General features: G+C 50.5%; 22 non-coding genes across 22 annotated transcripts; 11 read left to right on the forward strand and 11 right to left on the reverse strand.

The window, feature by feature from the left end:
• Positions 1-34: 34 nt before the first annotated feature.
• On the reverse strand, positions 35-106 carry trnad-guc (transfer RNA aspartic acid (anticodon GUC)). Its single transcript has one exon. It is a non-coding gene; the product is annotated as a tRNA-Asp (tRNA).
• Positions 107-956: 850 nt separating this feature from the next.
• On the forward strand, positions 957-1,028 carry trnag-ucc (transfer RNA glycine (anticodon UCC)). The gene has a single exon. It is a non-coding gene; the product is annotated as a tRNA-Gly (tRNA).
• Positions 1,029-1,115: 87 nt separating this feature from the next.
• Positions 1,116-1,187, reverse strand: trnad-guc (transfer RNA aspartic acid (anticodon GUC)). Its single transcript has one exon. It is a non-coding gene; the product is annotated as a tRNA-Asp (tRNA).
• Positions 1,188-2,036: 849 nt separating this feature from the next.
• trnag-ucc (transfer RNA glycine (anticodon UCC)) lies at positions 2,037-2,108 on the forward strand. The gene has a single exon. It is a non-coding gene; the product is annotated as a tRNA-Gly (tRNA).
• An 87-nt stretch (positions 2,109-2,195) lies between these two features.
• trnad-guc (transfer RNA aspartic acid (anticodon GUC)) lies at positions 2,196-2,267 on the reverse strand. The gene has a single exon. It is a non-coding gene; the product is annotated as a tRNA-Asp (tRNA).
• An 850-nt stretch (positions 2,268-3,117) lies between these two features.
• trnag-ucc (transfer RNA glycine (anticodon UCC)) lies at positions 3,118-3,189 on the forward strand. Its single transcript has one exon. It is a non-coding gene; the product is annotated as a tRNA-Gly (tRNA).
• An 87-nt stretch (positions 3,190-3,276) lies between these two features.
• Positions 3,277-3,348, reverse strand: trnad-guc (transfer RNA aspartic acid (anticodon GUC)). The gene has a single exon. It is a non-coding gene; the product is annotated as a tRNA-Asp (tRNA).
• An 850-nt stretch (positions 3,349-4,198) lies between these two features.
• Positions 4,199-4,270, forward strand: trnag-ucc (transfer RNA glycine (anticodon UCC)). The gene has a single exon. It is a non-coding gene; the product is annotated as a tRNA-Gly (tRNA).
• An 87-nt stretch (positions 4,271-4,357) lies between these two features.
• On the reverse strand, positions 4,358-4,429 carry trnad-guc (transfer RNA aspartic acid (anticodon GUC)). The gene has a single exon. It is a non-coding gene; the product is annotated as a tRNA-Asp (tRNA).
• Positions 4,430-5,279: 850 nt separating this feature from the next.
• Positions 5,280-5,351, forward strand: trnag-ucc (transfer RNA glycine (anticodon UCC)). The gene has a single exon. It is a non-coding gene; the product is annotated as a tRNA-Gly (tRNA).
• An 87-nt stretch (positions 5,352-5,438) lies between these two features.
• Positions 5,439-5,510, reverse strand: trnad-guc (transfer RNA aspartic acid (anticodon GUC)). The gene has a single exon. It is a non-coding gene; the product is annotated as a tRNA-Asp (tRNA).
• Positions 5,511-6,360: 850 nt separating this feature from the next.
• trnag-ucc (transfer RNA glycine (anticodon UCC)) lies at positions 6,361-6,432 on the forward strand. The gene has a single exon. It is a non-coding gene; the product is annotated as a tRNA-Gly (tRNA).
• An 87-nt stretch (positions 6,433-6,519) lies between these two features.
• trnad-guc (transfer RNA aspartic acid (anticodon GUC)) lies at positions 6,520-6,591 on the reverse strand. The gene has a single exon. It is a non-coding gene; the product is annotated as a tRNA-Asp (tRNA).
• Positions 6,592-7,440: 849 nt separating this feature from the next.
• trnag-ucc (transfer RNA glycine (anticodon UCC)) lies at positions 7,441-7,512 on the forward strand. The gene has a single exon. It is a non-coding gene; the product is annotated as a tRNA-Gly (tRNA).
• Positions 7,513-8,394: 882 nt separating this feature from the next.
• trnag-ucc (transfer RNA glycine (anticodon UCC)) lies at positions 8,395-8,466 on the forward strand. Its single transcript has one exon. It is a non-coding gene; the product is annotated as a tRNA-Gly (tRNA).
• Positions 8,467-8,553: 87 nt separating this feature from the next.
• Positions 8,554-8,625, reverse strand: trnad-guc (transfer RNA aspartic acid (anticodon GUC)). Its single transcript has one exon. It is a non-coding gene; the product is annotated as a tRNA-Asp (tRNA).
• An 850-nt stretch (positions 8,626-9,475) lies between these two features.
• Positions 9,476-9,547, forward strand: trnag-ucc (transfer RNA glycine (anticodon UCC)). The gene has a single exon. It is a non-coding gene; the product is annotated as a tRNA-Gly (tRNA).
• An 87-nt stretch (positions 9,548-9,634) lies between these two features.
• On the reverse strand, positions 9,635-9,706 carry trnad-guc (transfer RNA aspartic acid (anticodon GUC)). Its single transcript has one exon. It is a non-coding gene; the product is annotated as a tRNA-Asp (tRNA).
• An 850-nt stretch (positions 9,707-10,556) lies between these two features.
• Positions 10,557-10,628, forward strand: trnag-ucc (transfer RNA glycine (anticodon UCC)). Its single transcript has one exon. It is a non-coding gene; the product is annotated as a tRNA-Gly (tRNA).
• Positions 10,629-10,715: 87 nt separating this feature from the next.
• trnad-guc (transfer RNA aspartic acid (anticodon GUC)) lies at positions 10,716-10,787 on the reverse strand. The gene has a single exon. It is a non-coding gene; the product is annotated as a tRNA-Asp (tRNA).
• An 850-nt stretch (positions 10,788-11,637) lies between these two features.
• On the forward strand, positions 11,638-11,709 carry trnag-ucc (transfer RNA glycine (anticodon UCC)). The gene has a single exon. It is a non-coding gene; the product is annotated as a tRNA-Gly (tRNA).
• An 87-nt stretch (positions 11,710-11,796) lies between these two features.
• trnad-guc (transfer RNA aspartic acid (anticodon GUC)) lies at positions 11,797-11,868 on the reverse strand. Its single transcript has one exon. It is a non-coding gene; the product is annotated as a tRNA-Asp (tRNA).
• Between the last annotated feature and the right edge of the window lie 736 nt (positions 11,869-12,604).

The following is a 12,604-nucleotide window of genomic DNA, read 5'->3' on the forward strand; positions in this document are numbered from 1 at the left end:
GCAACCAACCGAAAAGTAAAAGGCAGACAAGGGCCTCCCCGTCGGGGAATCGAACCCCGGTCTTCCGCGTGACAGGCGGAGATACTGTCCACTATACTAACGAGGAGCTGCGGAGCTAAGGTGCCCGCTCCTGCCCCACGCAGATCAGCCACGTAATCCGGTCCTAGCAGCATTGTCTGCAGCGCTGCCACTAAAGACCTTGGCAGACAGCAAGAGGAGGGCTGAAAACTGGGCTTGGACAGCTTTTTCTTCATTAATACTCCTTGCTTCTTTCTCAGTCTTGCACTGGTCATCAGCAGTAACTTGAACAGTGCATCACACAGGAGAACGTGATTAGCATGTTTTGCAGCAAACAAAGCACGCCATTCATTCTTACACACAGCCCAGCTTTTACTCCACAAAATGTCAGCTTGCCCTTTCACGAGCTGCATCCAGTCAACCCTTGCAATGACATTCAAACCGGGGGAGCTCATTACAGTGAACACTGGCTGACAGAAGATGAGAACTCCACCACTGCAGAGTGAAATTATCCACCTCTGTTGTTTTTTGGTGAGCTTGTGCCGTCGAACGATTTATCCAACCTCAACGTCGGAAAAAGATGGGATCCATACTTGACATTTTTGTTTTTCGCCCCCCACACAAAGAAACTCCTTGCTTGAAAGCTTTTATTTTCTACACTTCTGTGAGAGGATGTCCACAAGCGTTGGTAACATAGTGGTGAGCACAGCTGGCTTCCAAGCAGATTCCCAGCCAATGTGTTCCTTTTGGCTTCCGTTATGCTACATGGCCGGGCGGCACTCTTGTGAAGATGTCCCTGTGACATGTGGGTAGATCGGTGCATTTTGCGAAGGTTAGGATCCCTATGCCGAACATGTTTCGGTGCCGAACCCGGACAAAGAGGGATCCTTGGTTGAAGGCAGTCCTTTTTGAGTTCTTCTGGCAAAAACTGCCCGCAAGCGTTGGTGGTATAGTGGTGAGCATAGCTGCCTTCCAAGCAGTTGACCCGGGTTCGATTCCCGGCCAACGCGTTTTCCTTTGGCTGCTGTATACGTCACGTCGGCCGACGACGCGCTTGTTAAAGGCAACCAACCGAAAAGTAAAAGGCAGACAAGGGCCTCCCCGTCGGGGAATCGAACCCCGGTCTTCCGCGTGACAGGCGGAGATACTGTCCACTATACTAACGAGGAGCTGCGGAGCTAAGGTGCCCGCTCCTGCCCCACGCAGATCAGCCACGTAATCCGGTCCTAGCAGCATTGTCTGCAGCGCTGCCACTAAAGACCTTGGCAGACAGCAAGAGGAGGGCTGAAAACTGGGCTTGGACAGCTTTTTCTTCATTAATACTCCTTGCTTCTTTCTCAGTCTTGCACTGGTCATCAGCAGTAACTTGAACAGTGCATCACACAGGAGAACGTGATTAGCATGTTTTGCAGCAAACAAAGCACGCCATTCATTCTTACACACAGCCCAGCTTTTACTCCACAAAATGTCAGCTTGCCCTTTCACGAGCTGCATCCAGTCAACCCTTGCAATGACATTCAAACCGGGGGAGCTCATTACAGTGAACACTGGCTGACAGAAGATGAGAACTCCACCACTGCAGAGTGAAATTATCCACCTCTGTTGTTTTTTGGTGAGCTTGTGCCGTCGAACGATTTATCCAACCTCAACGTCGGAAAAAGATGGGATCCATACTTGACATTTTTGTTTTTCGCCCCCCACACAAAGAAACTCCTTGCTTGAAAGCTTTCATTTTCTACACTTCTGTGAGAGGATGTCCACAAGCGTTGGTAACATAGTGGTGAGCACAGCTGGCTTCCAAGCAGATTCCCAGCCAATGTGTTCCTTTTGGCTTCCGTTATGCTACATGGCCGGGCGGCACTCTTGTGAGGATGTCCCTGTGACATGTGGGTAGATCGGTGCATTTTGCGAAGGTTAGGATCCCTATGCCGAACATGTTTCGGTGCCGAACCCGGACAAAGAGGGATCCTTGGTTGAAGGCAGTCCTTTTTGAGTTCTTCTGGCAAAGCTGCCCGCAAGCGTTGGTGGTATAGTGGTGAGCATAGCTGCCTTCCAAGCAGTTGACCCGGGTTCGATTCCCGGCCAACGCATTTTCCTTTGGCTGCTGTATACGTCACGTCGGCCGATGACGCGCTTGTTAAAGGCAACCAACCGAAAAGTAAAAGGCAGACAAGGGCCTCCCCGTCGGGGAATCGAACCCCGGTCTTCCGCGTGACAGGCGGAGATACTGTCCACTATACTAACGAGGAGCTGCGGAGCTAAGGTGCCCGCTCCTGCCCCACGCAGATCAGCCACGTAATCCGGTCCTAGCAGCATTGTCTGCAGCGCTGCCACTAAAGACCTTGGCAGACAGCAAGAGGAGGGCTGAAAACTGGGCTTGGACAGCTTTTTCTTCATTAATACTCCTTGCTTCTTTCTCAGTCTTGCACTGGTCATCAGCAGTAACTTGAACAGTGCATCACACAGGAGAACGTGATTAGCATGTTTTGCAGCAAACAAAGCACGCCATTCATTCTTACACACAGCCCAGCTTTTACTCCACAAAATGTCAGCTTGCCCTTTCACGAGCTGCATCCAGTCAACCCTTGCAATGACATTCAAACCGGGGGAGCTCATTACAGTGAACACTGGCTGACAGAAGATGAGAACTCCACCACTGCAGAGTGAAATTATCCACCTCTGTTGTTTTTTGGTGAGCTTGTGCCGTCGAACGATTTATCCAACCTCAACGTCGGAAAAAGATGGGATCCATACTTGACATTTTTGTTTTTCGCCCCCCACACAAAGAAACTCCTTGCTTGAAAGCTTTCATTTTCTACACTTCTGTGAGAGGATGTCCACAAGCGTTGGTAACATAGTGGTGAGCACAGCTGGCTTCCAAGCAGATTCCCAGCCAATGTGTTCCTTTTGGCTTCCGTTATGCTACATGGCCGGGCGGCACTCTTGTGAGGATGTCCCTGTGACATGTGGGTAGATCGGTGCATTTTGCGAAGGTTAGGATCCCTATGCCGAACATGTTTCGGTGCCGAACCCGGACAAAGAGGGATCCTTGGTTGAAGGCAGTCCTTTTTGAGTTCTTCTGGCAAAAGCTGCCCGCAAGTGTTGGTGGTATAGTGGTGAGCATAGCTGCCTTCCAAGCAGTTGACCCGGGTTCGATTCCCGGCCAACGCATTTTCCTTTGGCTGCTGTATACGTCACGTCGGCCGATGACGCGCTTGTTAAAGGCAACCAACCGAAAAGTAAAAGGCAGACAAGGGCCTCCCCGTCGGGGAATCGAACCCCGGTCTTCCGCGTGACAGGCGAAGATACTGTCCACTATACTAACGAGGAGCTGCGGAGCTAAGGTGCCCGCTCCTGCCCCACGCAGATCAGCCACGTAATCCGGTCCTAGCAGCATTGTCTGCAGCGCTGCCACTAAAGACCTTGGCAGACAGCAAGAGGAGGGCTGAAAACTGGGCTTGGACAGCTTTTTCTTCATTAATACTCCTTGCTTCTTTCTCAGTCTTGCACTGGTCATCAGCAGTAACTTGAACAGTGCATCACACAGGAGAACGTGATTAGCATGTTTTGCAGCAAACAAAGCACGCCATTCATTCTTACACACAGCCCAGCTTTTACTCCACAAAATGTCAGCTTGCCCTTTCACGAGCTGCATGCAGTCAACCCTTGCAATGACATTCAAACCGGGGGAGCTCATTACAGTGAACACTGGCTGACAGAAGATGAGAACTCCACCACTGCAGAGTGAAATTATCCACCTCTGTTGTTTTTTGGTGAGCTTGTGCCGTCGAACGATTTATCCAACCTCAACGTCGGAAAAAGATGGGATCCATACTTGACATTTTTGTTTTTCGCCCCCCACACAAAGAAACTCCTTGCTTGAAAGCTTTCATTTTCTACACTTCTGTGAGAGGATGTCCACAAGCGTTGGTAACATAGTGGTGAGCACAGCTGGCTTCCAAGCAGATTCCCAGCCAATGTGTTCCTTTTGGCTTCCGTTATGCTACATGGCCGGGCGGCACTCTTGTGAGGATGTCCCTGTGACATGTGGGTAGATCGGTGCATTTTGCGAAGGTTAGGATCCCTATGCCGAACATGTTTCGGTGCCGAACCTGGACAAAGAGGGATCCTTGGTTGAAGGCAGTCCTTTTTGAGTTCTTCTGGCAAAAGCTGCCCGCAAGCGTTGGTGGTATAGTGGTGAGCATAGCTGCCTTCCAAGCAGTTGACCCGGGTTCGATTCCCGGCCAACGCATTTTCCTTTGGCTGCTGTATACGTCACATCGGCCGATGACGCGCTTGTTAAAGGCAACCAACCGAAAAGTAAAAGGCAGACATGGGCCTCCCCGTCGGGGAATCGAACCCCGGTCTTCCGCGTGACAGGCGGAGATACTGTCCACTATACTAACGAGGAGCTGCAGAGCTAAGGTGCCCGCTCCTGCCCAACGCAGATCAGCCACGTAATCCGGTCCTAGCAGCATTGTCTGCAGCGCTGCCACTAAAGACCTTGGCAGACAGCAAGAGGAGGGCTGAAAACTGGGCTTGGACAGCTTTTTCTTCATTAATACTCCTTGCTTCTTTCTCAGTCTTGCACTGGTCATCAGCAGTAACTTGAACAGTGCATCACACAGGAGAACGTGATTAGCATGTTTTGCAGCAAACAAAGCACGCCATTCATTCTTCCACACAGCCCAGCTTTTACTCCACAAAATGTCAGCTTGCCCTTTCACGAGCTGCATCCAGTCAACCCTTGCAATGACATTCAAACCGGGGGAGCTCATTACAGTGAACACTGGCTGACAGAAGATGAGAACTCCACCACTGCAGAGTGAAATTATCCACCTCTGTTGTTTTTTGGTGAGCTTGTGCCGTCGAACGATTTATCCAACCTCAACGTCGGAAAAAGATGGGATCCATACTTGACATTTTTGTTTTTCGCCCCCCACACAAAGAAACTCCTTGCTTGAAAGCTTTCATTTTCTACACTTCTGTGAGAGGATGTCCACAAGCGTTGGTAACATAGTGGTGAGCACAGCTGGCTTCCAATCAGATTCCCAGCCAATGTGTTCCTTTTGGCTTCCGTTATGCTACATGGCCGGGCGGCACTCTTGTGAGGATGTCCCTGTGACATGTGGGTAGATCGGTGCATTTTGCGAAGGTTAGGATCCCTATGCCGAACATGTTTCGGTGCCGAACCCGGACAAAGAGGGATCCTTGGTTGAAGGCAGTCCTTTTTGAGTTCTTCTGGCAAAAGCTGCCCGCAAGCGTTGGTGGTATAGTGGTGAGCATAGCTGCCTTCCAAGCAGTTGACCCGGGTTCGATTCCCGGCCAACGCATTTTCCTTTGGCTGCTGTATACGTCACGTCGGCCGATGACGCGCTTGTTAAAGGCAACCAACCGAAAAGTAAAAGGCAGACAAGGGCCTCCCCGTCGGGGAATCGAACCCCGGTCTTCCGCGTGACAGGCGGAGATACTGTCCACTATACTAACGAGGAGCTGCGGAGCTAAGGTGCCCGCTCCTGCCCCACGCAGATCAGCCACGTAATCCGGTCCTAGCAGCATTGTCTGCAGCGCTGCCACTAAAGACCTTGGCAGACAGCAAGAGGAGGGCTGAAAACTGGGCTTGGACAGCTTTTTCTTCATTAATACTCCTTGCTTCTTTCTCAGTCTTGCACTGGTCATCAGCAGTAACTTGAACAGTGCATCACACAGGAGAACGTGATTAGCATGTTTTGCAGCAAACAAAGCACGCCATTCATTCTTACACACAGCCCAGCTTTTACTCCACAAAATGTCAGCTTGCCCTTTCACGAGCTGCATCCAGTCAACCCTTGCAATGACATTCAAACCGGGGGAGCTCATTACAGTGAACACTGGCTGACAGAAGATGAGAACTCCACCACTGCAGAGTGAAATTATCCACCTCTGTTGTTTTTTGGTGAGCTTGTGCCGTCGAACGATTTATCCAACCTCAACGTCGGAAAAAGATGGGATCCATACTTGACATTTTTGTTTTTCGCCCCCCACACAAAGAAACTCCTTGCTTGAAAGCTTTCATTTTCTACACTTCTGTGAGAGGATGTCCACAAGCGTTGGTAACATAGTGGTGAGCACAGCTGGCTTCCAAGCAGATTCCCAGCCAATGTGTTCCTTTTGGCTTCCGTTATGCTACATGGCCGGGCGGCACTCTTGTGAGGATGTCCCTGTGACATGTGGGTAGATCGGTGCATTTTGCGAAGGTTAGGATCCCTATGCCGAACATGTTTCGGTACCGAACCCGGACAAAGAGGGATCCTTGGTTGAAGGCAGTCCTTTTTGAGTTCTTCTGGCAAAAGCTGCCCGCAAGCGTTGGTGGTATAGTGGTGAGCATAGCTGCCTTCCAAGCAGTTGACCCGGGTTCGATTCCCGGCCAACGCATTTTCCTTTGGCTGCTGTATACGTCACGTCGGCCGATGACGCGCTTGTTAAAGGCAACCAACCGAAAAGTAAAAGGCAGACATGGGCCTCCCCGTCGGGGAATCGAACCCCGGTCTTCCGCGTGACAGGCGGAGATACTGTCCACTATACTAACGAGGAGCTGCGGAGCTAAGGTGCCCGCTCCTGCCCCACGCAGATCAGCCACGTAATCCGGTCCTAGCAGCATTGTCTGCAGCGCTGCCACTAAAGACCTTGGCAGACAGCAAGAGGAGGGCTGAAAACTGGGCTTGGACAGCTTTTTCTTCATTAATACTCCTTGCTTCTTTCTCAGTCTTGCACTGGTCATCAGCAGTAACTTGAACAGTGCATCACACAGGAGAACGTGATTAGCATGTTTTGCAGCAAACAAAGCACGCCATTCATTCTTACACACAGCCCAGCTTTTACTCCACAAAATGTCAGCTTGCCCTTTCACGAGCTGCATCCAGTCAACCCTTGCAATGACATTCAAACCGGGGGAGCTCATTACAGTGAACACTGGCTGACAGAAGATGAGAACTCACCACTGCAGAGTGAAATTATCCACCTCTGTTGTTTTTTGGTGAGCTTGTGCCGTCGAACGATTTATCCAACCTCAACGTCGGAAAAAGATGGGATCCATACTTGACATTTTTGTTTTTCGCCCCCCACACAAAGAAACTCCTTGCTTGAAAGCTTTCATTTTCTACACTTCTGTGAGAGGATGTCCACAAGCGTTGGTAACATAGTGGTGAGCACAGCTGGCTTCCAAGCAGATTCCCAGCCAATGTGTTCCTTTTGGCTTCCATTATGCTACATGGCCGGGCGGCACTCTTGTGAGGATGTCCCTGTGACATGTGGGTAGATCGGTGCATTTTGCGAAGGTTAGGATCCCTATGCCGAACATGTTTCGGTGCCGAACCCGGACAAAGAGGGATCCTTGGTTGAAGGCAGTCCTTTTTGAGTTCTTCTGGCAAAAGCTGCCCGCAAGCGTTGGTGGTATAGTGGTGAGCATAGCTGCCTTCCAAGCAGTTGACCCGGGTTCGATTCCCGGCCAACGCATTTTCCTTTGGCTGCTGTATACGTCACGTCGGCCCATGACGCGCTTGTTAAAGGCAACCAACCGAAAAGTAAAAGGCAGACAAGGGCCTCCCCGTCGGGGAATCGAACCCCGACCACTAAAGACCTTGGCAGACAGCAAGAGGAGGGCTGAAAACTGGGCTTGGACAGCTTTTTCTTCATTAATACTCCTTGCTTCTTTCTCAGTCTTGCACTGGTCATCAGCAGTAACTTGAACAGTGCATCACACAGGAGAACGTGATTAGCATGTTTTGCAGCAAACAAAGCACGCCATTCATTCTTACACACAGCCCAGCTTTTACTCCACAAAATGTCAGCTTGCCCTTTCACGAGCTGCATCCAGTCAACCCTTGCAATGACATTCAAACCGGGGGAGCTCATTACAGTGAACACTGGCTGACAGAAGATGAGAACTCCACCACTGCAGAGTGAAATTATCCACCTCTGTTGTTTTTTGGTGAGCTTGTGCCGTCGAACGATTTATCCAACCTCAACGTCGGAAAAAGATGGGATCCATACTTGACATTTTTGTTTTTCGCCCCCCACACAAAGAAACTCCTTGCTTGAAAGCTTTCATTTTCTACACTTCTGTGAGAGGATGTCCACAAGCGTTGGTAACATAGTGGTGAGCACAGCTGGCTTCCAAGCAGATTCCCAGCCAATGTGTTCCTTTTGGCTTCCGTTATGCTACATGGCCGGGCGGCACTCTTGTGAAGATGTCCCTGTGACATGTGGGTAGATCGGTGCATTTTGCGAAGGTTAGGATCCCTATGCCGAACATGTTTCGGTGCCGAACCCGGACAAAGAGGGATCCTTGGTTGAAGGCAGTCCTTTTTGAGTTCTTCTGGCAAAAGCTGCCCGCAAGCGTTGGTGGTATAGTGGTGAGCATAGCTGCCTTCCAAGCAGTTGACCCGGGTTCGATTCCTGGCCAACGCATTTTCCTTTGGCTGCTGTATACGTCACGTCGGCCGATGACGCGCTTGTTAAAGGCAACCAACCGAAAAGTAAAAGGCAAACAAGGGCCTCCCCGTCGGGGAATCGAACCCCGGTCTTCCGCGTGACAGGCGGAGATACTGTCCACTATACTAACGAGGAGCTGCGGAGCTAAGGTGCCCGCTCCTGCCCCACGCAGATCAGCCACGTAATCCGGTCCTAGCAGCATTGTCTGCAGCGCTGCCACTAAAGACCTTGGCAGACAGCAAGAGGAGGGCTGAAAACTGGGCTTGGACAGCTTTTTCTTCATTAATACTCCTTGCTTCTTTCTCAGTCTTGCACTGGTCATCAGCAGTAACTTGAACAGTGCATCACACAGGAGAACGTGATTAGCATGTTTTGCAGCAAACAAAGCACGCCATTCATTCTTACACACAGCCCAGCTTTTACTCCACAAAATGTCAGCTTGCCCTTTCACGAGCTGCATCCAGTCAACCCTTGCAATGACATTCAAACCGGGGGAGCTCATTACAGTGAACACTGGCTGACAGAAGATGAGAACTCCACCACTGCAGAGTGAAATTATCCACCTCTGTTGTTTTTTGGTGAGCTTGTGCCGTCGAACGATTTATCCAACCTCAACGTCGGAAAAAGATGGGATCCATACTTGACATTTTTGTTTTTCGCCCCCCACACAAAGAAACTCCTTGCTTGAAAGCTTTCATTTTCTACACTTCTGTGAGAGGATGTCCACAAGCGTTGGTAACATAGTGGTGAGCACAGCTGGCTTCCAAGCAGATTCCCAGCCAATGTGTTCCTTTTGGCTTCCGTTATGCTACATGGCCGGGCGGCACTCTTGTGAGGATGTCCCTGTGACATGTGGGTAGATCGGTGCATTTTGCGAAGGTTAGGATCCCTATGCCGAACATGTTTCGGTGCCGAACCCGGACAAAGAGGGATCCTTGGTTGAAGGCAGTCCTTTTTGAGTTCTTCTGGCAAAAACTGCCCGCAAGCGTTGGTGGTATAGTGGTGAGCATAGCTGCCTTCCAAGCAGTTGACCCGGGTTCGATTCCCGGCCAACGCATTTTCCTTTGGCTGCTGTATACGTCACGTCGGCCGATGACGCGCTTGTTAAAGGCAACCAACCGAAAAGTAAAAGGCAGACAAGGGCCTCCCCGTCGGGGAATCGAACCCCGGTCTTCCGCGTGACAGGCGGAGATACTGTCCACTATACTAACGAGGAGCTGCGGAGCTAAGGTGCCCGCTCCTGCCCCACGCAGATCAGCCACGTAATCCGGTCCTAGCAGCATTGTCTGCAGCGCTGCCACTAAAGACCTTGGCAGACAGCAAGAGGAGGGCTGAAAACTGGGCTTGGACAGCATTTTCTTCATTAATACTCCTTGCTTCTTTCTCAGTCTTGCACTGGTCATCAGCAGTAACTTGAACAGTGCATCACACAGGAGAACGTGATTAGCATGTTTTGCAGCAAACAAAGCACGCCATTCATTCTTACACACAGCCCAGCTTTTACTCCACAAAATGTCAGCTTGCCCTTTCACGAGCTGCATGCAGTCAACCCTTGCAATGACATTCAAACCGGGGGAGCTCATTACAGTGAACACTGGCTGACAGAAGATGAGAACTCCACCACTGCAGAGTGAAATTATCCACCTCTGTTGTTTTTTGGTGAGCTTGTGCCGTCGAACGATTTATCCAACCTCAACGTCGGAAAAAGATGGGATCCATACTTGACATTTTTGTTTTTCGCCCCCCACACAAAGAAACTCCTTGCTTGAAAGCTTTCATTTTCTACACTTCTGTGAGAGGATGTCCACAAGCGTTGGTAACATAGTGGTGAGCACAGCTGGCTTCCAAGCAGATTCCCAGCCAATGTGTTCCTTTTGGCTTCCGTTATGCTACATGGCCGGGCGGCACTCTTGTGAGGATGTCCCTGTGACATGTGGGTAGATCGGTGCATTTTGCGAAGGTTAGGATCCCTATGCCGAACATGTTTCGGTGCCGAACCTGGACAAAGAGGGATCCTTGGTTGAAGGCAGTCCTTTTTGAGTTCTTCTGGCAAAAGCTGCCCGCAAGCGTTGGTGGTATAGTGGTGAGCATAGCTGCCTTCCAAGCAGTTGACCCGGGTTCGATTCCCGGCCAACGCATTTTCCTTTGGCTGCTGTATACGTCACGTCGGCCGATGACGCGCTTGTTAAAGGCAACCAACCGAAAAGTAAAAGGCAGACATGGGCCTCCCCGTCGGGGAATCGAACCCCGGTCTTCCGCGTGACAGGCGGAGATACTGTCCACTATACTAACGAGGAGCTGCAGAGCTAAGGTGCCCGCTCCTGCCCAACGCAGATCAGCCACGTAATCCGGTCCTAGCAGCATTGTCTGCAGCGCTGCCACTAAAGACCTTGGCAGACAGCAAGAGGAGGGCTGAAAACTGGGCTTGGACAGCTTTTTCTTCATTAATACTCCTTGCTTCTTTCTCAGTCTTGCACTGGTCATCAGCAGTAACTTGAACAGTGCATCACACAGGAGAACGTGATTAGCATGTTTTGCAGCAAACAAAGCACGCCATTCATTCTTCCACACAGCCCAGCTTTTACTCCACAAAATGTCAGCTTGCCCTTTCACGAGCTGCATCCAGTCAACCCTTGCAATGACATTCAAACCGGGGGAGCTCATTACAGTGAACACTGGCTGACAGAAGATGAGAACTCCACCACTGCAGAGTGAAATTATCCACCTCTGTTGTTTTTTGGTGAGCTTGTGCCGTCGAACGATTTATCCAACCTCAACGTCGGAAAAAGATGGGATCCATACTTGACATTTTTGTTTTTCGCCCCCCACACAAAGAAACTCCTTGCTTGAAAGCTTTCATTTTCTACACTTCTGTGAGAGGATGTCCACAAGCGTTGGTAACATAGTGGTGAGCACAGCTGGCTTCCAATCAGATTCCCAGCCAATGTGTTCCTTTTGGCTTCCGTTATGCTACATGGCCGGGCGGCACTCTTGTGAGGATGTCCCTGTGACATGTGGGTAGATCGGTGCATTTTGCGAAGGTTAGGATCCCTATGCCGAACATGTTTCGGTGCCGAACCCGGACAAAGAGGGATCCTTGGTTGAAGGCAGTCCTTTTTGAGTTCTTCTGGCAAAAGCTGCCCGCAAGCGTTGGTGGTATAGTGGTGAGCATAGCTGCCTTCCAAGCAGTTGACCCGGGTTCGATTCCCGGCCAACGCATTTTCCTTTGGCTGCTGTATACGTCACGTCGGCCGATGACGCGCTTGTTAAAGGCAACCAACCGAAAAGTAAAAGGCAGACAAGGGCCTCCCCGTCGGGGAATCGAACCCCGGTCTTCCGCGTGACAGGCGGAGATACTGTCCACTATACTAACGAGGAGCTGCGGAGCTAAGGTGCCCGCTCCTGCCCCACGCAGATCAGCCACGTAATCCGGTCCTAGCAGCATTGTCTGCAGCGCTGCCACTAAAGACCTTGGCAGACAGCAAGAGGAGGGCTGAAAACTGGGCTTGGACAGCTTTTTCTTCATTAATACTCCTTGCTTCTTTCTCAGTCTTGCACTGGTCATCAGCAGTAACTTGAACAGTGCATCACACAGGAGAACGTGATTAGCATGTTTTGCAGCAAACAAAGCACGCCATTCATTCTTACACACAGCCCAGCTTTTACTCCACAAAATGTCAGCTTGCCCTTTCACGAGCTGCATCCAGTCAACCCTTGCAATGACATTCAAACCGGGGGAGCTCATTACAGTGAACACTGGCTGACAGAAGATGAGAACTCCACCACTGCAGAGTGAAATTATCCACCTCTGTTGTTTTTTGGTGAGCTTGTGCCGTCGAACGATTTATCCAACCTCAACGTCGGAAAAAGATGGGATCCATACTTGACATTTTTGTTTTTCGCCCCCCACACAAAGAAACTCCTTGCTTGAAAGCTTTCATTTTCTACACTTCTGTGAGAGGATGTCCACAAGCGTTGGTAACATAGTGGTGAGCACAGCTGGCTTCCAAGCAGATTCCCAGCCAATGTGTTCCTTTTGGCTTCCGTTATGCTACATGGCCGGGCGGCACTCTTGTGAGGATGTCCCTGTGACATGTGGGTAGATCGGTGCATT

The sequence above is a fragment of the Danio rerio genome, chromosome 4 (genome assembly GCF_049306965.1).
Source record: "Danio rerio strain Tuebingen ecotype United States chromosome 4, GRCz12tu, whole genome shotgun sequence".
NCBI classification, from domain to species: domain Eukaryota; kingdom Metazoa; phylum Chordata; class Actinopteri; order Cypriniformes; family Danionidae; genus Danio; species Danio rerio.